The sequence below is a fragment of the Cavia porcellus genome, unplaced genomic scaffold (genome assembly GCF_034190915.1).
Source record: "Cavia porcellus strain 051 isolate PalLab524CR breed Dunkin Hartley unplaced genomic scaffold, mCavPor4.1 scaffold_6, whole genome shotgun sequence".
NCBI classification, from domain to species: domain Eukaryota; kingdom Metazoa; phylum Chordata; class Mammalia; order Rodentia; family Caviidae; genus Cavia; species Cavia porcellus.
In genome coordinates, this window is record NW_026947489.1 from 44,364,094 (window position 1) to 44,387,521 (window position 23,428).

The window sequence follows — 23,428 nt, forward strand, 5'->3', positions numbered from 1 at the left end:
GCAGAGGGCTGTAGGTTGTCCATCACTGCTGTACGTCTTCTTTATGGTCATCTTTCTCAGAAACACTTCCCCTTCAGTACACAGGGTTCTGTTTTCAGCCCTAGAGGAGATGGCAGTCTCTCACACTCCTGGAGAAACAAAGTTTCCTCACTATGTGCTCCAGGTGCATGTACTCCAGATCATAACTTGCTCCCTAGTAGAATTTTCTCCCAATAATCCCAATGCAGATTCTATCCTTATGAAAACAAATAAGCTGCATTTTCTTGCTTAAGGGCAAGGCGCAATTATTTTTATTATTTTCCACACCTTTTTTATCTCTCTTTCCTACCAAGTTGTTAGCAACATGAGTGCAGGATCTGGATCTTAGCAATTCACGAATGTAACCCCAGTACTGTTTCTTTTCTTTCTTTCTTTTTTTTTTTTTTTAAAGAAAAGGAAACAAAAAAATACATAGAGATTTTTAAAAAGGTAGAAATAATACAAAATTACAGAAAAACAAACTGTAAGAAATTGCTGGTTGATAAGTTACACATTGTCATCTTAGAAATAGCTGTTCAGGTTATAGAATTAAAGTATTTAGAATGACATTCAAAAAGTGACACTACAAAACATTCTGCTCTATGATCGAACAAAAGCTCAGTAATATGGTTATCTGTCCTACACATTTGTTTTACATCTCAAAGAGGGTAAGATTAAACATATCAAAGCAGAACAAAACATTTTAAAAAAACAATTTAAAGAAATACAGATTTCAAAGCAAGTCCACTGGAGATCTTTGCTATCTATCTAACTGTCTCTAGTTTCTTACAAATAGTTGTCCCCATCTTCACCAACTTTATATACTTATTGCATATTATAGAACTAATCAAATCATTACAGGATGATGAAGTCTTTTTAGGTCCTCAAGTTCCAAATTAGGGAAGACAATAATAACTACCATCGCATCTCTCATTCTCTTTGTGATAGCTGTCCCCAGTACTGAATGCCTGGAACATAGTAAATGCTCAATTTTTTTAAAATAAGTATTGTCTTTGAGTTGATATTTTAAAGAATAAATCAATGTACTTTATAGATAGATACAACAATACTTTGAACTCATAGTAAGTTTTTTAAAAGTAGATATCAGGTAAATTGAACATGAAATACTCTCATGAGTTTTGAGAGATCATGTAGCTTGTCATGTTAGGGTATTTTATTAACTTTAGCATAAAGAGAGCAGCCACAGACCCAAAACAAACTATTCACTAAAATATACCTGTCATTTCAAATCAAATTGATGAAACTGACATGGAAAGAGATGTACACGCTATCTTAAAAACATGAAGTGTGTCAAATTTTTTGTTCTTGGAAATTTTTAAATATTGAAATTTTCTGAAGTTATTCTTGTATGTTCCCTAGGGACAGAGGTTTAGAATTTTCAAATCCATGGAATTGGGATTTTAGCTCCTCATCTATAGGGCTCTGGTTCAATCTCTGGCATTACCACCATCAACCTAGTATGGTATTTTCATATTCAATGTGTATGTTAATTTTATAGCTTATAGCTCTTGAGAGTAACAAAGATAATTCCATCTCAGTTCATCTTGAGGAAACTGATTACGATAAACCCTGCAAATGTAGGGAGTGGGAATTCTGAAATCTGTAGGACAAGCAAGCAGGTTAGAAACTAAAGCATGAATGAACACCATAGCCACGTGACAAAATTTCTACTCTAAGAAAACTTAGTTTGTGCTCTTTAGCTTTTTTCTGGTTAGATGAAGATCACCTGCATTATTGTCAGAAATCTCATTTACTTAAATTCAAGCAGTTCTAAATGTTTAACCATATCTGCAAAATGTCTTCATTGTAACACTGAAATTAATAGAAACGTGAATAGGTACTATGGCCTGAATAATTTGACCCATCTAATAAACTACTGTAATCATCTAATCTTGATAGATACCAATGAGTTTAATATTTTTTTTTTTTTTTTTTGGTATTTTTGTATTTTTACCGATACCAGGGATCGAACTCACGACCACACACTTGTAAGGCAGGCGCTTATGCCGCTGAGCTAAATCCCCAGGCCCCAATACCAATGAGTTTAGAATTATCCAGTTTTCTTGGTGGTATCTCTACTTATAGTAGTGAGCTATACTGTATCTTCAAAACATATGAGGTTTGGGGCAGGTACCACAACTTGCTGCTGTTCTAAAATAGAAGACTGCATAATCAGAAGCAAAAACCAAGCTATAACACTTTTGACTTCCAGATTGAGCCCCACTATGTATTGAATGGGTCTAGTAGAATTACCTCAACCAACATGTTTCAATTTTCTTACCTACCCAGCAGAGAATAAAAATAGTACTACCCTTGACATCAAGTCTTTTAATTGTAGATACCCAAAAAGTGTTAGTGTTAATGCCTCTCTGTGAGAGGTCCCAGGAACCCATGGAGAAAGGTAAAATGTATTGTACATGCACAGAGTCTTTCAAGGTGAAAACACACCTTGGCTGGCATAAGAGAAGTGCCAGGCATGGACACTATGAGTTTGGCACTAGAATAAGCTAAGACTAGAAAGAATACGGAAAAGGGATAATGCATGATTTTTACCCTATACCTTACATAAGGGAAAGGTTTACATACCTTAGCCTTGAAACTTATTTCCAAGTTCTATGATGAAGGAAAGTCAGCCACAGAGCACAGAGAATAAGTAAAATGGGAGAGGAAAGTACAGATCCCAAACGTTTTCAGAATCTGAAAGTGCTCATGAATTCAGTTCACACGGGTTGCATTCCCACCAACTGAAATATGAGATACACGGGTCACTTAGCTCACATGTACAATACTAACACATCAGATCCAATCAAATAAAAAGCTGATGTGACCATGTTTCCACTGTTTTGTCTAAAGGTTACTAAGTGTGTGTGTGTGACTGTTGTGTTGCCATGTAACTGCAGGAGACTAATTGTGAAAGGTGAAAGTGAGAACTTTGCTATTTTCACGTGCTCTTTCTGCCTCTCTGAGAGTACCTGCTTCTTAGATCCGTCCTTGTCTCTGAGCTTTGCATCACAATGTGACAGAGCTTGGAAAGAAACAAGAATATTCTAATGCAAAAATAGAGCTGTCATTTTTGCAGTGAGAAGTGTTAGAGCTCAAATACCAATGGCGATTCAGAAGACTCGGTAATGGACTTGGTGTACACACTTACTGATGTTTAGTGCCTAATCCATTGGAAAATTAGTTTTTTTTGAGTTGCTTTTGTTTTATAAGATAATCATCAATATTATGTCTGAGCCCTAGAAATATTATTTCCACCTCCAATTTTCCCTTGCCTGAATCACAGTACATCAACTACATTAATTCTTATTTGTGACAGAGATATTTGCTTATACAGTATTCACTTTTTCAATTACTTTCTGGCAAAGGAATGCATTTGGTATTTCCATATTATTCAAATATTTGTCATAATTCATAGGTTAGGTCTCAGTGTATACATGCCTGAGGCAAATATATTAAATATTTTGGGTATATATTCATCATTTGAGTTGATATTTTAAATTATGACATAAAGATTGAAGATTAGAATGAAGTTAAGTGTAATTTCAGTTGAATATAGATTAATATTATGTTTAATAAAGAGAAAATCTGCAGATTTATGTTACATATTTATTATTTTGGAAAGCTTTCAATCCTTAGAGGATAATTCTGAAGTAAGTGAATGACCTAGAAGATATCACAACAGTCCTTTAGAGGTGAGAAGGTTGTAGAATAAGATAAACTTTCTTTGAGAATAATTTCTTATAAGTATAATTTTTAATTAGTGTATTACTCATTTATACATAGATGGTGAACATTTATAAAACAATAGCTTTCATTTATCAATGCCTTATTATACAGAGGTAACCAAGCATGAAACTAATTTTATTTTGTTAATATATTACCTATATTTCATATGAATTATGTACACAAATACATCCCAATGACAAAAGTTTCCATTAGCAAGATATAAACAAGTATAATGCACAGACACAGATCTATAAAAATTTCCTTTTGGATGTATATATGAAGAAAAATATAAAAAATTACAGAGGAATAAGAGAGAAAACATGAATGAATACAAATCATTCCTCTGTGTGAATACTTAAAACCACAAACAGATTAAACTTTCTGAGATTAATTTCCAATACTCCAGTTAAAATTCCACAATGATAAAAGCATTTATCAGGGACCTGGCCAGGATCCCCAACCTCCAAAACAAGTATATGGAGAAAGCTTAAAGAAATGAGACAAGCAGTACGATTTTAGGGCTCAAGAAAGATCAAAACCCTACCAGAGTTCAAGACTTCAGGGACCTGAGACAAAGAGCTTCTCTGGGTGGCCCATATTTCTCAGGTTTTCAAACAAAGAGAGGGGCAACTGAGAAAAGTATGGAAACTGAGTGGGACCTTGGGAGTCACTTCAAAGACTTCTCCAAGTAGTAAATTATGGCAATTTAGGAGACCTGTCTTACCCACATGATGACATTTATGGTGGGAATGAGACAGTAGGAGTGAGATATTTGTAGCTGCAGTCTCTATCCACTTAATTGGGGTTGGAGCCAGATGTCCTCAGCTGTGGTCTTATCTGGCCCTTTGAGGCATCTCTCGCAAAACAGGACACTACAGGTCTCACCCAGGTCCAGCGATTCATAGAGGTTCACTTACATGAATCCACTGTCCATCTGCAGATGAGGGGCCCAGACCTAGGACAGACTAACAGGTAAACACAGAAACCCAACTAGTTAATTTTAAATCCTGTTCAGAGCCACTTTGTAGTGGTCTCCATCAAACATTTACAAAGAAGTTTTATGGAAAAATAGTACGAAAATATAATTGAAAATAAAACATAAATAGTATTTATAATTAGGGTTTTTAAATTTATTATATACTTTAAATATAAAATTACAATAGGAAAAATAGTATTATCACTGGTAAGATACAAGAAACTCAAAAGAATACAAAAGAGAGCCCTCAGATGGTCCTTATATAAGGACATATTTAATACATTGTAGAACCATGTATTGATTTTAAATTCGTAGAAAGCATATATTTCTGAAACAATTTCCAAACTGTTTAGAAAATACCATTATTAGATATCTTCACAGCTTGTATGTTACACATAATTTTGTTTTGAGTATATAGTGTGTGAAGTGGTTAATGGAAATTATCACTAAATATTTACTTCTTTGGGTTAGAGAAAAGTTTTTGGAATGTCACCATTAATCATATATCAATAGATACAACATATGCTTCCAAATCTCCTGTGAAAATGCAATTTTTTACAAATGCCAGTGGTCAATAACTTAAGAAGTGTAACATTTCCCAGATCAATAACACCATAAACAAAATTTGAAATGAGATATTTTACTTATCTGATTTGCAAATTTTCAAAGTGATAGTTCTTATTTCTCTTACTGGACATCAAAAAGGATATAGCCATCAAATTCTTTTACAGTTTTACTACTAATAAAAAAGCAATTATATAGCATCTGGCTAACAATCCAGTTTGTAACTGTTTACCTTAAGAAAACAGGCAGAGATCTATTTTTAAACTTCATTAGCAAAACAGTTTGCTGACACATTATTTATCAGAGTGAAACATGAAATGGCTTGTGTCACAAAGACAGGATCGCTGAATGAAATTAAATGTGATATGGACACAAAACTCCATAACATGTACCCATGCAATGTGTATTGGATGATTATCAAATGCCACCACAAAATGTCATGCTTGTCCCTATTTGACAGTGTTAGATGTGCCTGTGGGTTTGTGCATTGCTTGCTCCTGGGAGTGTGTGTGAGACAAACAAGATTCCAACAGTAGTAAAAGATCACAGGTGCTCCCCACTGTGTTATTAAGGTTTTCAGTAACGAAATATAAAACAAAACTTTTCTCTATTTTTCCCTTGGAGTTATCCAGAAGAAAACTATTTGTCAAATAGCTCAATTAAGTACAGTAGATAGCTATGAAGGAGTTCAATAATTGTTATTTGCTCCTCTATTTTTCTAATTCAAAAATCAGAGGGAAAAAATAATGTTATCATTTTTATCTATTCTCAAATCCAGAGGAGAGATTCTAAATATAGCAAAATAGCATCACACATTTTTAAAGTAAAAAGAAAAGTATATCATTATTTGTGTCTTAATGGAGATAATCCTCAGCACTAAATTCTGCACTATGTAACAAGATATAACATATGAGTCCATTTGTTCTTGTCTAATCCCTGGAATTTTGTTTAGATTTCAAGTTCCCAGTAGAAATTGTCAAGACACTTCTCCTTCTACTTTGTGAATTAGCATTATGTCTTAAATGTACTTTCCAGGAGTTTTCCTTTCACTGTCTCCTCCTTGCAGGGCTGCTTAGTGATTACCATGGTGCTCTGGGAGAGGACAAAAGTCATTGAATGACTATTTCCAGTCTGTCCACTAAATAATGAAATCACTGGTGCAGAGGTGTCAATTAATTGAGGAATCAGACAGCAGTGAGACCAGACTTGGAGAAAGAACACCCTTAACCCAAGGACAATCCCCTGCTGTGACATTCAAGAACATACACTGAAGGACTTGCCAACTAAATCTTCCTCCTCTAATATATAGTCGCCACTACTTAATGAACTAGTAGGTAAACATGGAGCTCAAAGGAGAGAATTAGTTCATGCTTGTACAGTTTCAATATTGCTAGTGACATGAAGACACAGATAGCAATTTGAAACTCATTTTCAAGCTTGCATGGATGAAGGGGCACAAAAGGGAGCCAAGAGGTACCAGAATATTCAGAGCAGGGGAAATCAACAAGGTGACAAAGAAAACCAGCTGTCACAAAGCTAAGTCCACCTCAGAGAAGTCAACAGGACACACGGAGTGCAGTTCAATAGAGAGGAATCCATTTTGTCATTGTAGGTACACAGGGTACAGTATTTAGGAAAATGCAGGTCTAAGAAGGAGGTAAGTGACATTCTATACGACCTCACAGTCAGCATCACAGGAATGATGAGAAAATTAAAGCCTAGAATGCTTTGAGAACTGAAAGGCAAGATAGAATGAAATGTCCAGAGGACACAAACCAAATGCAGAGAGGTTAAATAGCAATTGAATGAGAATGCAGATGTTTACCCACACAAAGCCCTATTCTTTCCACGAGCTTAGTCCTACACTGTTGTTTGAAAGCCAATGGATTCCTGGGAGGAATGGAGAGGTGGTGTGGGTGCACAATGTCTACTGTCAATCTGCTCTGGTCTCTGAAGACACTATCTTGCATAACTAAACATTTTATTTTTGAGATGAAACAGATTCAAAATAAAAGCCTCTCTCAAGTAATGCCCGAAGAATATCTTGAATTAAAAGAACACAAAGGTGGACACACACACACACACACACAACAAGTTATAAAGAAAAAAAACAAGAAAACTAGCTTTACCAGTAAGACAGACAACTAAGTGGTTTACACAAGATTAGCGCAGCAAGGAGATTCCCTAGATGCTTTCAGTTGCCTTGAGCAGGCAGAATCAAACACTGCAATGATAGGAATGCCCTCATCTGGATAAATTGATAATTAAGACAAATTTGTTTAATTTAGTAATTAATCAGCCCACGAATACCTTTGATAATTCACACCCCCAGTTATTTGTTTACTTGCTTGTCCTTGTGTAGTTAAAACTTGAAAATCTTTTAAGTCATCCTTAGTGATGCTTCCATCTTTTAACATACATTAATAGTTAAGCAGAAGTCATACAGGGCACACATCTGCTCAGATTTTATCCATGATCCATTGCAGTCCATTCTACTCTCAAGTTTAGTCAGCAGAACAACTTACTGACTTGCCAATGCATTGGCTGCCACTCTTGACATCTAAGACAACATCCACTCTGAATAATGTAGGGAACAGGAAAAAATTAGCAAATCTAACTATTGCAACCCTACCTAGAGTCAAATAATAAATGGTTTCTATATAAATGTGAGAGGTTATAGCTTCACAAAAACTGTTATTAAATAGAATAATCCGAACAAAGCTACACAATTCATCTAAGCTTAAGAAATTCAAAAGTATACCTTCTCACACAAAAGAAATAATGCAATATTTAAGTTTTTGTGTCTGATTTATTTCACTTAAGGGTATGGTTTCACAATCCATTTACCTAGAAATGTCTAAGGTTTCTCTTCCTTTACGGCACAGAAGTATTCCCTTATGTATAAATGACACATTTTCTCCATCTATTTATCTGCTGATGAGCATGTTGACTGTTTCCAAGACTTAGCTATTAGGAAGTGTACCACAAATAAGGAGCACAAGTGAGGACAGGTACTGGAAAGTAAGAATAACTTGTTCAAATAGAAACAGAAGCAAGGGAAAGGGGAGGGAGAAGAGAAGGAAAAGGAATTTTTAAAAAAACAATTGAAGGGAAATATAGAAAAACCTCTTTAAATGGGGAGGGGCATAAAAGGTAATGGGAGGGGAGAAGAAAGGGAAATTATCATTATGATACATTGTGTACAAGTACAAATGCTCCATGATGAATATGATCTTTATGTAGGACAAACAAGTACTAATAAAAGCATTAATTTGAAAGAAGAAAAACAAGATTGACCTATATGCACAAAAATATGTACTTTCTAAATAACAAAGCACTAAAACAACATCTCAAGTAGATCTACACTATATCTGACAGTTTTGCAAATAATAAAAGTAATTCTCTTTTTACTTCTATTCAACCCTTGACAGAATTACTTGTAAGATGTCTTCAGCCAATAATAATACTGAGCCTTGTCTGAGTTCAAATTCTTTTGTGAGAATTACTTCATTTCATTCTTGAAATTATAACCTGCCAATCAAGTGTCATTCCACTCAAAACAATGAGAAATTTATTCTTGAAAAATTTAAAAATCTTGCCAGACTTTCAGAATGGGTATATATATACAAACTGAAGTTCAGGATTGTCAAAGTTACTGCTAAAACTCATAACGTTGCAACTAGAAGTCAAACAACATTTGAGCCCCCTCCTCCAAAAAAGACAGTAATCAAGGCAAAAACTATTGGTAATTAAAGATTCGAATCCAGTCCAAGATCCCTGTGATGAGACGGCTCTTGCTACCAGTTTGGCCAGTACTGCTAATAGCTGATTGGAGCTGATGACTTTAAGTGGCATTCTCTCCAAGGAAATGCAGTCTCCATTTCTCCAAGTCCTCTGCTGAAGTACCCTCTTCCTCCTCAACAGATGGACGCTGAGAGCTTCTTCAAAAACCTTGACATTTCTGGAATAAATGTAACAAATTTATCTCATGTATTTGCAGGTTAATTCTAGGGCCTTCTACTTGAAAGCCCTCCAGATTGCATTCTCTTGCTTTCCTGAGCTTTATTCTAACTAGTGATAATCATTAATCTGAAATCATTAGGCATCAGGATTCTCTTCAGTATCTGTCACAATTTGTTATTAAAAACAAAAAACAAAAAACAACTAAGTCACATATTTCTGATTTTCATTAGTTAATTCATTTGCAGGTCTGGGGATAGCACCCAGGATCTTGCACATGCTAGGCAAGTACTTTATCACTGCAGGACCCCAGACTTAAACTAAATATTTTTAAAGCCTTTCTTAACCTCCTTTTACTCCAAGTCACTTCTTCCTGCTGCTTTGCTTAATCTTAAGTCACAAAACAAAGAATGAATTTTTTATCCACCTTAACCTGTGTACTACATTGCATGTAACCAAAACTACTTTTCCTAAGTTTTCATTTTCTGGCTTTTATACCTTTATATATATTTTATAAATTTAATTTATAATTTTCCAATTCATTTAACAGCAGCATATGAAAATATTGTTTGAGTCACATAAATCCACTGAATCTCTTAAAGTAATCACCTAAGGGTTTGTGTTTATTTCAAAAGCAATGTGTGGTTCAGATAAATAATAAAGCAGTTACATTGCAGTGATTCCAAAATCTTTATTTTAAAGTACAGATTGGAAGTTTTAGAATGTACTGGACAGCATGCCAAATATAATGACACTCCCACCCCCCCACCCCCCCACCCCTACCCCACCCCAACCCCACCCCAGTCCCACACAATGACTGTTTTTGGTATTTCTGCTGTCCAGCTTTGCCTTCCTCTCCACTTAGGGCTGCCCCCCCCCTTGACTTCCTAGTTTAGACCTTATTTGAAAGGTCAGCTTTGTTGATATAGTCATTTGTTATTTTAATAATAATAATAATACAAAAAAAAAAGACTTGCAAGGCAGGTCGAGCCATCAACTTTCAGCTTTACAATGGTATTTGAATGCAACCAAACAAGGGAAGAGCAAAGACAGGCTGCTCACAAGTTACATTCCTAAAAGCAGACATAGAGCTGAGACGTTTTGTCAAAAAGAACATGGGCTAAAAGAAAGCCAACAAACAGATCTGTCCTTGCAACACTTTAGCTTATCATTCTCATTCCACTAGGCACACATGAACCAGAGCAAAGACTGACTGGGGGTTACCTAGAGCTTCTCTCCCAGGTTAGCATGAGAACTGGGTGTGGTGCTGAGTTTACTCAGTGGAAGGAAAGGAGCCATTTTATCACAAAAGACCATCAGGATAATATGTTTTGCTGTTAGAATCATCACTATTCTAGTTTTGAGTCCTGGATTCTAGGAGGATGTTGAGCATAATTAGAAAAGACCTGTAGTCCTTGCATCGTCAATCATGTTACATTTTTTATTTCTAGCCAGTCACAGCAAAAGTTTCTAAGGCTAAAATAAAATTTAAAACCTGTTATTTCTTCAAAAACATTACCTGGAGTGATATGCAAAATATATGTCACAAATGAGTTTTATTCATAGTCATACACTACACTCTAGTTGTAATTTGACAAAAACTGAACATTGTGCTATTTTTATATGTGTCACCATGAAATCTTAGTTTTTAGGATTTGTTCTAAATTTGTGAAGGACTGAGAGTCTTTATTTAGTCTGTCAGAAAGATTATCTTCTCTAAAATACACTAAGTACAGCTAAAAAGATAAGCTTGGAGTCACTAAATAAACTTTCAGAGACCTACATAAAAAATAATACAAAGTCACTGTTCTATGATCTTCTGGGCTTTTGCCTGGAAAAAGAATGAGTGATGTTCTTAGGTAACTGTTTAGACTGGCTACATCATTTCAGATAGTAACTTGGATGAGAGTGGAAGCAAGACATAGAGTTGACTTATATGAAATAAAAATTATTCAAATTTATTTATTATGAGTTAAGAGAAATGCAGAGTACATGCTCTTTCTCCTTTCTGATTTTTTTTTCTTTTTAAGTACTGCCTTTTTTTTTATTAGAACCAGCTGTTAAATGATAACAAGCTTAATCATAGTAATTACTTAAAGAGTACCTGCCAGGCGCTTCCTGTATTATGTTCATGTAAAAAAATTATGAATGATATGTTTATTTTCCATATACGTAAGACTTTTACATATGGAAAGAAGTTCAACAGAGTTAAGTTCACACAACCAGAAAAGAGCAGAGACAGGCCTTCTTTTCAGGTCTAACTCCAAGGCTTGTGATAACAGATATCATCATGGTTATCAATTGTATTAAAGTTATAGAAAGAGGAGTTGGATCACCCTTGGAGAAAATGAAGCCAGCCATCTGCTGGTCCACCTCAGATGAATATCCAGGCTTTGTACTGCTCTCTCCTTTGAGAAGAATCCATGAAACAGATCCTATCATTCACAGTTAGACAATTGCTTTCCATCGTCTAGTTTTGTGATTTGCAAGATCAATTGGCTCACACACTCTCACTCTATTGTTCATGAGAAATAATCTTTAACCTATGGTCTTTATAAGAACCCAAATATTATGCTTGCTTTCTTCTCATATGTGCTTTTATCCCTTCCTTCTCAATGAACACACTATTTATATGCACACACACACACACACACACACACACACACACACACTCCACCCCACACTCCAATAAAAAGTTGTTGGATGAAGAATAAAAAGGCACATTTTCCTGTACTCTTCCCCTTTGATTTTATAGATTAGATAATCACCTACAGAATCCTACTGTGAAACATTCTCTGAGGGGTCCAGCAAATGTATCAGCAAATGACACACACCCAAACTGCTTTGTTCATGATGGTATAATTGTGCTGCAAAAGAAAACATCCTGGCTGCCAGCTTGTACACACACCTCATTTAATTTACCATCTATCTATCAGAAGATCTTCCTTTCTCATACATTATTTAGTAATGGAAATCATAATTCAGTATCTCTGTATATCCTCTGAGCAAAGGGTAAGCTACTTTTTGCTAGATGGCATGGTAAAGATGGAAGCGGAGACACTGTACGGAGGCCATTACCAAGCCAAGTTGAAAGAGTCAAAAAAAAAAAAAAAAGTGTCATTCAAATCACAGCCATCGCACTAGGCTCCTTCAACCCTTCGACATATCTGGGAAGATTAAGATGTGCAATAATGGCTCATTATGCATGAAATATCTGGTATTTTCGTGTGCTTGGAGAATATAGAGCTGAAGGAGAGTGTGGGTATTCAAATATTTCGATACAAGTTACAAGATGGGAGAGAACAGAGATAAAATTTTAGAAACAGTGGGCCGGGCAGCTTCTGATGAGATCTGTTACACTTGCTACCTTATGCTGTGAGTCCCCTGAGCTTATTAAAAAGGGGGTGCCTTTCAAGGAGGTAACAGAGTTGACTGTCCTGACATAATCCTCTTCACTGTCTCCATTCAACTCACGTGTTTAACTCTAACTTGGGGCTTAGAAACAAAAAATCTTTGCTGAGTTGATGCAGCTTTTTATGTTTGCTCATCTTAACTGCCACTAGATCACTTAGTGAAAACTTTAATCCTCTCTACGCTTTCATTTTTCAAGTGTTAGTGCAATAACACTGTGGTCATTTCGCTCAGTTCTAGAAATAGTCTGCAATCAGACTCTGGAGAAACAATCATTTTGTGTTTCGATTGGAAACAATAAAAATAGTTGCTACCCATTTCTTTCTAGCCTTCATTACTATTTTATTTTTATAGCTTAATTGAATCTCCTATGAATCATAAGTGTATGAGGCTGTGCCATTTTTGTTACTGAAAAGTGAGAGAATCCAATGTGTGCCTCGGGGAAGGAAGCTGTCTTTTGGACTTTATGTACAACACACAAGCAGGTAGAGCATGTGACCTCTAGGTCTCTTGACCTCTTCTTTATTGTTATAATGAAATTTTCTAAAAAGGCAGTGTTGTTACTTACTGTTATAATTAAATTGTAAGGAAGAGTTGTTACTTCTGCATTTTTAACTTTACTATATATTTACACTGAATCCAGGCAAGTTGAAAGATTGGACACCTGTTATTTGTGCCAAAAGAAAAATGGTATCTATTAAGTGAACTTATACGTACTTGTATTTTAAAAGATGATGACCGGTAATATCTATAAAACCCAGTCCACTCATCTTTACATTTCTTTTTTTTTTTTTTTATTTTATTTTATTTAAGGAGAAAAAGACAAAAAAGCAGAAAAAGGGTACAAGTACAGAATTTCAGAAAAAAAAACGGTAGGAAATCACTAATTAATGGATTACATATTGTCATCTTAGAAATATTTGTTCAAGTTACAAATTTAAAGCTTATATAGTGGACATTCAAACAGTGAGACCTAACAGTTCTGTTCAATGATCCAACAAACCACTGTGCATTTCTATAAAGTCAGCAATAAAGACATTAATGTCTTTTTCCTTTCTTTCCATAAACAATGCAACTGAAGTACACTTAAAAATATTGTACTATGTACATCTCAGTGTCTTTATTTCTACTAAACCATTTGGGTTGAGTTTTTGTCTTCTTGAAACTCAGAAATCCATATCTATATATATCTCCTAGTCAGTTTATAGCTTCTGATTCCATTGTTTCTTATCTTGATTATCTTGGGAGACCATTCAAAGAAAACATGAACTTCCTCTTTAACTTTAATCTGCCCTTCATTTTCTTTTTCCCCCTCCCAAGCTGTTCTTTATCTGTCTCCTGCATTTCCACGTTGCCAAGTGCTCTGCCCCTGCTCTAAGGGAAGGCATATACACCACTGACAAAGTTCTCTAATGGAAGGCATTGTTGAGAATTGCTCAACTCCTGCAAAACAACTGCTTTTACTCTGGATCTTCTAGCACAGTGATAACAAACCTCAATTTCCCTGAAAATTTGATTCACATTTTTAATTCAAAGCAATGAATTAGCTAATTTACAGTTATTAAACCAGCAGGGGTGAAGAGAAACAAAACAAAACAAAATGAAAAGCCGGTTTCTCAAGATCCTGAAAGAGACACAGACAATGATTCAAATACAGCTGCCTTATCTCACACAACTGTCAACAGCTCTCTGTCACCACAGCCTCCCACCAGCTACCTCCCTCCACTTTGAATTTACTGGCCTCACTAATTCTTCATTAGCCTTCAGCTTTCATTTCCTGGGACAGAAAAGGCTGAGTGCTGCCCTGCAAAAGCAGGTGGGATTGATTTTCCAAAGTCCAAAGACTGAGTATTTCCAGCCTTCTTTCTGTTTACATCGGTCCACATCTCTTTTCCTTGTGTGAGCAAATAGCTAGTCTGTGCCAGGGATGTAGTGAGAAAGACAAGGATCCTAGTTAAATCACATTTACGACTCTTTCCTTGTTAGTCATGACATTTTTCTAGGGTAAGTGATGTTTACAATGTGTTTTGAAGAAGGGAAAAGATAGCTTGGCTGACACGGAGTGGAAGTTTGTCCCAGAATCACTAAGAATAGTATGATATTTGACAGGCAGCCAACACGGCACACATGTTTACCCTGTAATAAGGCTCTGCAGAATCCTGATGTTTTTCACATTGAAAAAATTCATGAATTCCCTTCTATTTGTACTGATGTATGGATCAGATTGCTGTTTCTGTTATTTTCAATTTTTTCTATCTTTTGCTTTGCTTTTACACCTTTTTTTTTCTTTTTTGCAAAGATACAGTATAGTAATATACATAGACCTAAAAGGGAAAGCTAAGAAGTAGTTTTTAGTGTGGCTTTTTTTTTTCAAATAGTTTTCATATTGCTATCCCTTGCTTCAATTTTCTAAATAGGAAAATCTCACACCTTGATTCCAGTATACTTTGGACACATTTTTTTTTTCTCAAATAACACAAAAAAAACATGATACAAGCTAGTAAATGCCTAAGACTTAACCTGTGTTTCTGAACCTCCAGGTTGTCAGGGCTAATGTCCTGCAGCAGACGTGCACCACCAGGAGATTGCACTTTCCTGGAGAAAAGCTAGAGTGCAGAAACTTGAGAAGTCTATGTAAATGCAAAGTGCAAAAAATGTCAGATGCACAGGAATAGTAAGAGGAAAAAAGAGAAGAAAAAAAGAGGAGGCAAAAGATGGATATTTAGGAAAGATTTCCAGGAAGTCTTCTGTATTTATTCCACCTCTTTGGAACAAATTACTTCCACAGATTTCTGTCCTTGGTATTTACCATTTGCCATGACATTGGTCCACAACTGGAGATAACTGGAACTTGTCTCAGGAATTTGTGTCTCTCCTACCTTGTAAGTTCTTCATGGATAAGGGACTGTTCTAATATGTTGGGGGTGGTGTAGGACTTGGAAGTTATTTCAAAATGAAAACCAGAGCCCTGGTGACTGAGAGATGTGGTGTATGCCTGTAGCCACCGAGAGGCATGTTGGTTCAAGAATTTCAGACCAACCTTAATGAGACTCTGTCTCAAAATAAAATAATAAAATTTTAAGTAGAAGTTAGAATAAAGGTCAATACTGTTTGGCACTACCAAAAAGAAAGATCATTCATAAGATTAGTATATTTATAAGTATTATGTAAACATTGAAATAAATCAACTTCATTTGACTTTTAATCAATTATAACATAAGGGTTTCATATCTCATTCTTAAGACATGAAAGAGACAAAATTTAAACTCCCTACTCTATCATCTGCCAATTCCTCAGTAGGGAGAGTCTTATTTCTAATAGTATTCTCACATTTTTCTGCATTACTACAATGTAACAACCTTAACATTTTCATGTTTTCTACAATAGTATCTCATATTGAAAATTGCATGTCTAAGCATAACATTACATTATCCAACCGTCTTTTAATTATCTAACAACATCTCTTGGTAGTTAGCCTTTACACGTGTAATGTAAAATCTGGCAATGGGCCTATTGCTACCCTGTCAGCTTGGAAATTTCAGACAGCACTGGCTGGGTAGATACTTTTATCACTGTTTCTTGTTCAGTGAACGCACTGCTTTTTTTAGGTCTTGCTGTTGGAGAGAGATGAGCAAAGACTGCCCAGAACACAGCCATTTTTAACCCTGTATTCAAATAGTAGCAGAAATTGAACAGCTAAAGAAGGATATACACTAAGATTACATTCTAAAAGTAAAAGTTGGATGAAGATAAATAATAATAAATTAAACCACATGATTTTTCCAGATTTCCAAAATTTCTGCTTGCAATAAAATTACTTTATATTAATGCATAGTTATCTCTTTCTAGATGGCTCTCAACACTAGTTCAGTTTTTTCCTGACGCTTTTTATTCCTCCAGAGCACTTTTATAGTAATTCTGTTTCTGTATAGTATTGGAACATAGTGACAATAATGTGGTCCTAGCATCCAGCAGACTTAAACTTGAGCTGTGGTTCCAGTACTTGTTGGCTCTCTGTCCATTGTCATCTATAAAGTTGGAAAAGAAGGTAATTCTTTTTTAAATTTATTCTGAGAATTAAAAATATAACATGCAAAAATTTCTAGCACTTAAGCTACTCACATGTGAATGAATTACTACATCTCACAAAGCTATAAGGGCACCTAAGAACGTGTTCATCACACATGCACCAGGCATCCTATCTGACTTGCGCTAATGTGAGTAAAATCTCTTTTGTTTTAAACTCTCCACTTGTATTTAATGTATATTAGACTTTGTTGACTTGAAACAAACATTGTGGTTAGTATTATCTCTGTAAAAACTTATAAAAATCCATTGTTGCCAATATTTAGAACTTTTGCATCATTGATGTGAATGCTTTTGTGAGACGCTGTTTATCAATTCACACAGATACATATAATGCTGGGTATCATACCCAATGCAACTGCACTATCACTGAGTGTCTTGGTTACTTTTCTCTTATAGCTGAGACAAAATACCCAGTGCCCAAAATTCAGGAAGGAAGCTTTATTTAGCTTAGAGTTTGTGGAAGTTTCAGTCCATACACAGTTGGATCCAAGGCAGAGCGGCACATGGCAGAGGGCAACAGTTCATGGCAGCCAGAAGAGAGCACAATCAGCAAGAGGGGAAAAAAAAAAAAGAAGGCAAACAAGAGAAGACTCTTTGTGTCCCTTAAAGTGTATGTAGGATACCCATCATAGGATGAGTGTAGCACTCTCATCTATAATTCCAGCATTGGACCATGAATCACAAACCCTTGAAGCCTAACTCTCATGATGCATGAGGCTCTGGGGAAATATGAAGACACAAACCATAACACTAAACGTGTTTTTAGAAAATTACTTTGAATCTTGAGAATCATATTTTTCATGTGAATAATCCCAATTATTAGTTTCATATTTTATTGTGGATATCCTCTCCCCAAAGTCATCACATTGGCCTGCCCATGATTATCCTTACTCTGGTGACTAAATAAAGACTCTAATTTGATGCTGAGGCATAGGATTTGGTTGTAGTAGGTCACTGGTATTACCTAGGTGCAGTTGTAGCTATGGGAGATTGTCTCTCACTCAAACAATAAGTACTTATGAGAGAGTTTGTGGTTGGGTGTCCTGTGTTTTACTCTAAAATTATGTAACTCTTTGATCTTTAGCTCAACATTTTTTAAACAGTCAAATAAAAATACTCAATGCTTTTAAAAGTAATTATGCTCAAAGTATGTCAATTTCATTATTATTTTGTTGGTAATTGTTATTGATGTTTTTGTTAATTTAGTATCATTGATCATAAAAATTTAGTATTATATCTACAAGTATGCCCCACACTTTACCATTATTAATATAGTTCACACACACAAATTTTCGGTTAATGACTAGAAAATGCGACTAATGTGTCCCACTCACTTTTTTCTGTCACTGAGACACAAATACTGACACTCTCAGGAGAGAATGACTTGGCTCACATTTTTAGTTCATGATAAGCTGGCTGAAATGTGGGGAAAGCATAGTCGAAGGGGTGCCAGAGGAAAACTGTTCACATCATGGTGGCCAGGAAGCAAAGAGATAGACAAGAAGTTCTACATGGAAGCATAACTTTCTAAGTCGCACTCCCAGGGATCTACCTCTTCTGACAAGGCTCCATTTCCTAACGAGTCAGCTAACACACCATTGTACGAGAGACTGAGTTCATGATCTAGCAATAGCCAAGCAGGCACTTACACCACTGAGCTAAACCTCCAGCCCCAGTAACTTTATAAACACATCAGGCTTTGAAATCATTTTAGATATAAATCGTACCATTCTAGCCCTGGATCCCAAAAAACTTTTATGTTTCTTTATGAAAAAAATACCCTTATATCATTTCTAAGAGTTGGAAAATTCTTAACAGTTCCAGTACTAGTCCAGAGTCTTATCTGAGATGTGAACTATAGACTCCATGACTCTTGAATTTTGCATTCCCATAAAACCAGCAACATTTAGGTTATGCCAAGGTCCACTGCCAGCTAATGCAGCATCCAGGCTCACCTGCATCATGGCTACAGAGACCACTGAGTGCTTGGAAATCTAAGCAAGGTGAACTGTATCCCAAAGAACCAATTCCCTATGTGGCCTTTCTGACCATGGATTTGGGGGCTCTCTTTTCAAATGAAATACTTATAGTTTTGCAACCTTGAGCCTGAAATGAGCAGCATTTTATAGATTCCTGACAGGTTCTTAAGGCATCTTTCTTATTGTACTGTAACAAGGTATTTGGCTTCTTTTTTTAACACAATAATTTTTATTAGTACATGCACTTTACAATCATCCTGGAGAGTAGGTGTATGTACATAATGTAACTTGTTCCTTTTGTTAATCTACCTCTTCTCTCCTCTGTCACTCTTCCTCTAAATCCCTTTTTCCTATTTCCACTGTTGTTGAAATTATCAAACTTAGTTTCTGTTTAGAGCTTATAATATTTATATTCCCTGAGGTTACTAGAATCTTGTAATGGCATATCTTTCTACTTATTAATTTATTTATTTTCTCCCCTTACCCTTCCTTCACCTTTGGCTCTCAAAAATCTCAAATATATTAAGACATCATACGCAGCAGTGCATGCGTACTTGTTTATGGCAGCACAATTCATAATACCTAAATCCAGGAAGCAGATGCTATGCACATCAATAGATGATTTGATAAAGAAGAATGCATATATAATGGAATACTACACTTCTATAAAAATATAAGACATTTATAGGAAAATAGATGTTTTTTGAAAATATAATTTTGGGTGAAGCAAACCAGACATATAAACTTACATATCTTATTATAGCTCAAATTTCAATGAGGTATGCTACAAAGAAAATAATAAAGGCAACAGAGAAGAGACTAGGGGATGATCTTTTGAGTTCCTTTTAATGCTAACTTTGTAGTAACCAGGATCTTCCCAGCAACAATTTTGCAAGCCATCCCTTTTTGGCTAAACAAACTTTACAAGTGGGCCTTTTGCTATTGACTTTTAATGTAAACCTCGCTAAAATCCAACAACAGTACCCTGGCCACATCTCAAATGTCGGCTGCTTTGAAATTTTCTCCACCATGTTAATTAGTCTGCTACCCTTCATTTCAGTTCCTAGCAAAGTCTTAGGACATAAGCAAAGTGCACACAAATTTCTGCCAGAATGTAATGGTCTTGAGTCTGTCAACAGAGTCCTTATTTCCAGCTGACACCTGCTGAACCTGGTCTTTATCATCTGCATTTCTAGGAGCAGTCTGGTCTTTGAAGCCCTGATGATTGTCTTGCTGAGCTTGGCTTGTATATAATCCTTCAGGGTTCCTTTAGAAGAATCTCAAATCTTTCCAAACTTCTGCAAACCAGTTTCAAAGACCTCTAAAAGCACATGTTCAGATAATCAAAGCAACATCCGGTACCAATATCTGTCTTGGTAACTTTTCTCAACACTGAGTCATAACACCCAACATCCATAATTTAGAGGAGGAGAGGTTACTTACTCAGTGTGATAGACTGACTCTAAGGCAGAAAGAGATGGAGGAAAGGCTTACCATGGAGGAGAGCTGCTCACGTCATGGTCATGGAAGCTAGAAGCAGAGAGAGAAGGGAGGAGGCACGGAGGAAGATAAATCAATGGATAACCATCCCACACATTTCAACAAATTTAATGTTTGACATTTTATAGACCATGGTTCAGAGACACTGTGTCACTTTGATACTTTCTACAACTCTGAAAGAAAAGGAGGATTATTGTTTGAGAAAAATGAAGAATAAGGCTCATAGCATTGCATTGTCATGCTCAGGGTTATATAACTTAAGAACAGAGCAAGCACCCATGACTGTGTAAATAAAATAGTGAACTATGACACATTTATCTCTGCTATGCGTAGGCACTCAAGTAGCCAAGAGAAACCAACAGCAGACACTTTTTCATCTCATAAATTTCTATAGTAATTCCAGAACTTAGTTATAAACTAAATTGCAAAATACCAGATGGACTCTTATTATACACTTGCCATATTAAGTCATGGAGTCCTTGGAAGGTCATATTAATTATTTAGTCTGTTGTGATTGTTGTTTCATCAGCGATGTAACAATCATGGCTTTAACAACACCCTGTGGTGCCAGGACAGGATGGAAGCAAAAGATTTTACAGCAATTTAGAAGCAAAGAGGCAAAAGCAGATGGAAAGATATGCCTTTCAAGGAAAAGGAATTGCTCTCGGTTCTGCGGAGGTTCTTCACCACCTTGGAATTAAGGAATGCCACCCTTCAAATACTTGTGCTCTTTCCTAACAGGAATGCTTTCCATTTTAAAATAACAGTGTCTGCATAACTTAACTATTACTATTACTCTGAAAATCCAAGGGGCTCTGATAACAATTAAGTGTGTTAATATAACATACATTTACTTTTTTATCTAAGAATTCCAAGTTCTTCCATGTGATCTGTATTATCTAGCAACCTCGAAGCACAGCTTATCACCATGTTGATGCCTAACATCAACAATTAATTATTCACAAACTACTGAATAAAGTATGATTCTTCAAAGGGGAAAAGAGACAGAGACAGACAGAATATCTATCCAACAGGGGAGGATGTCAATGTTTGTTCTAGATTATTTACTCACCAGCCTTGTGATCAAGGAGACATTGCTCAATTTGTTTTATAATATCGAATTTCTTTTTCATATAGAGATAATAGAATGTTTCATGTATTTCTGCAATTGCTAATATTTAACAAGATAATATATATTTGAAAACAGAAGATTGAAATTTCCTTTATTTTTATGTTGAAAAGTAATACATGTCACTAGTTAAAAAAAGTAAAAGTAGAGAGGAGAAAAACAAAGAGAAAGTTACAGAGTAGGAATCAAATAGCTTGGTTCTTACAAATTACATAGAATCATTACTAACTAGGACCAAAGTATAACAAGAATCAGATAACTGTACATAAATCCATTCTTCTCCTATTTTAATCTATCAAACAAAAGATCCAACTACCCAAATGGGTATTTCAAATGCCCATTTTTCGGTTTAAATTATGTATATTATTTCCAGAAGATGTTTACAATTATTTTCTGAAAGCTAGAATATTTCTTTGTGCTTTATTAAATGGAATGTGAAGTAATACTCGTGTCAAAGATGATTTTTGATAACTGATATTTTAATCAGAATTAATTAAAATGAACATTTCAATAAAATATGTATAAAGAGTTCAGTTCAAAAATGTCCATGAATCTGTATGATAAACAGAAAAAAGTGATGCTCATAAAAAGTCAGAATTTTGATGTGATAGTCGTGTTGGCTATTAGGAAATCATTGGAATGATCATGGGCATACTGAAGTTATTTTGTCTGGATGAATCAGAGGGAAAATGGCAGGGGAAGAAAAAGAATTTTTTTTCTACTAGGCATCAAACTCAGGACCTTACATTTTCCAGGGAAGGGAAATCTTAAATTTCCATTCACGGATGTTAGCCCCATATTTATACCAAAAGCATTTAATACTTAAATACTTTGTGCTCTAGGTAGAAAATACTTCATTTGTTTGAGTTTGCACTTTAAAATTATGAGTTTGAGTACTCCTCTTCATATTTAAAAGTCTTTAACATTTAATTTTTCATTTGTGTAACTAGCACACTAATATTTGAGATTGTTAGCCTTTTCTCTTTCCTTTTTTCCAAACTTTATATTAAGAAAAATATGAGTACTTTTCTTGTATGAATTTTGCAAACATTTTTCTACTGTTTAATTTTGTTTCTTTCTATTCATTAATTTTAAATTATTATAAAGTGTTTACATATATTTTTCTATATGCTTCATCTCAAAAGGTAACTTTCTTAAAATTTTAAAACACTTGAAAAAAATTTGCTTTCTGAAGCACAATCAGCCATTTGTTTAAACATTACTTGTGCCATGAGGATGCAAACCAAAGTACTTTCTAAACGGATTCCAAACGATAAACCACTGTTCTACCTGTACCCTAAAGCATTGCTTTGAAATTAGTGCTATCAAAATAAAAAGATTTGATAATTTTGAAGTGAAAACAGATAATTCTTCAGTATATAATTTTTTTTTTTGGTCATACAGCTCACGATAATTTTCACCAGAGGAGCAGAGCTTCACTAGCTCTTCCCTCAGATTCCTCTTCTCCAGTAATGTGCCACAGCTCTTCTGATGAACTCTTTTCTTTTTTTTTTTTTTTTTTTTTTTTTGTCTTTTTCCTTTTTATCGGTACCAGGGATCAAACTCACAACTGCCTGCTTGCAAGCAGGTGCTTATGCCGCTGAGCTAAATCCCCAGCCCCTCTTCTGATGAACTCTTAACTTCTTGTCCTGAATTCCCACCACACTATTTAACTGTTGCCTGACTTTCACATAGTTATTTAAACACTGCTGATGATTATTCACTTAAGTGCACTACACTTAGAAAGTGAACTTACGTTTAAAAATTGTTTTTATCAGCCTATCTTTGTTGCCAGAATTTATACGTCTCACAGGCAAGGACTGTCTTGATAATTACTGAAACCTCAGAATAAGTCACAATGCCTGAGTTAAATGGCTCCATAGAGATGTGAGGATGAAGTGAAAGAATTAAAAAAAAATGCATTTAAATTTCATTGTCTCATCTCTATCAGTAATGTGGCATATGATATTACATCAATTTCTTCATCTTTTGTGATCACAATTTTCTCCTCAATAGAAGGTTTGGCAGGAAGCATAGTAAGATAGTAGATTT

The 23,428-nt window shown here is 35.2% G+C and overlaps 1 protein-coding gene across 1 annotated transcript in view; it reads left to right on the plus strand.

The window, feature by feature from the left end:
• Positions 1-23,428, plus strand: part of Chrm2 (cholinergic receptor muscarinic 2) — a 129,458-nt gene that overhangs the window by 99,761 nt on the left and 6,269 nt on the right. The gene's annotated exons all lie outside the window — the stretch shown is intronic.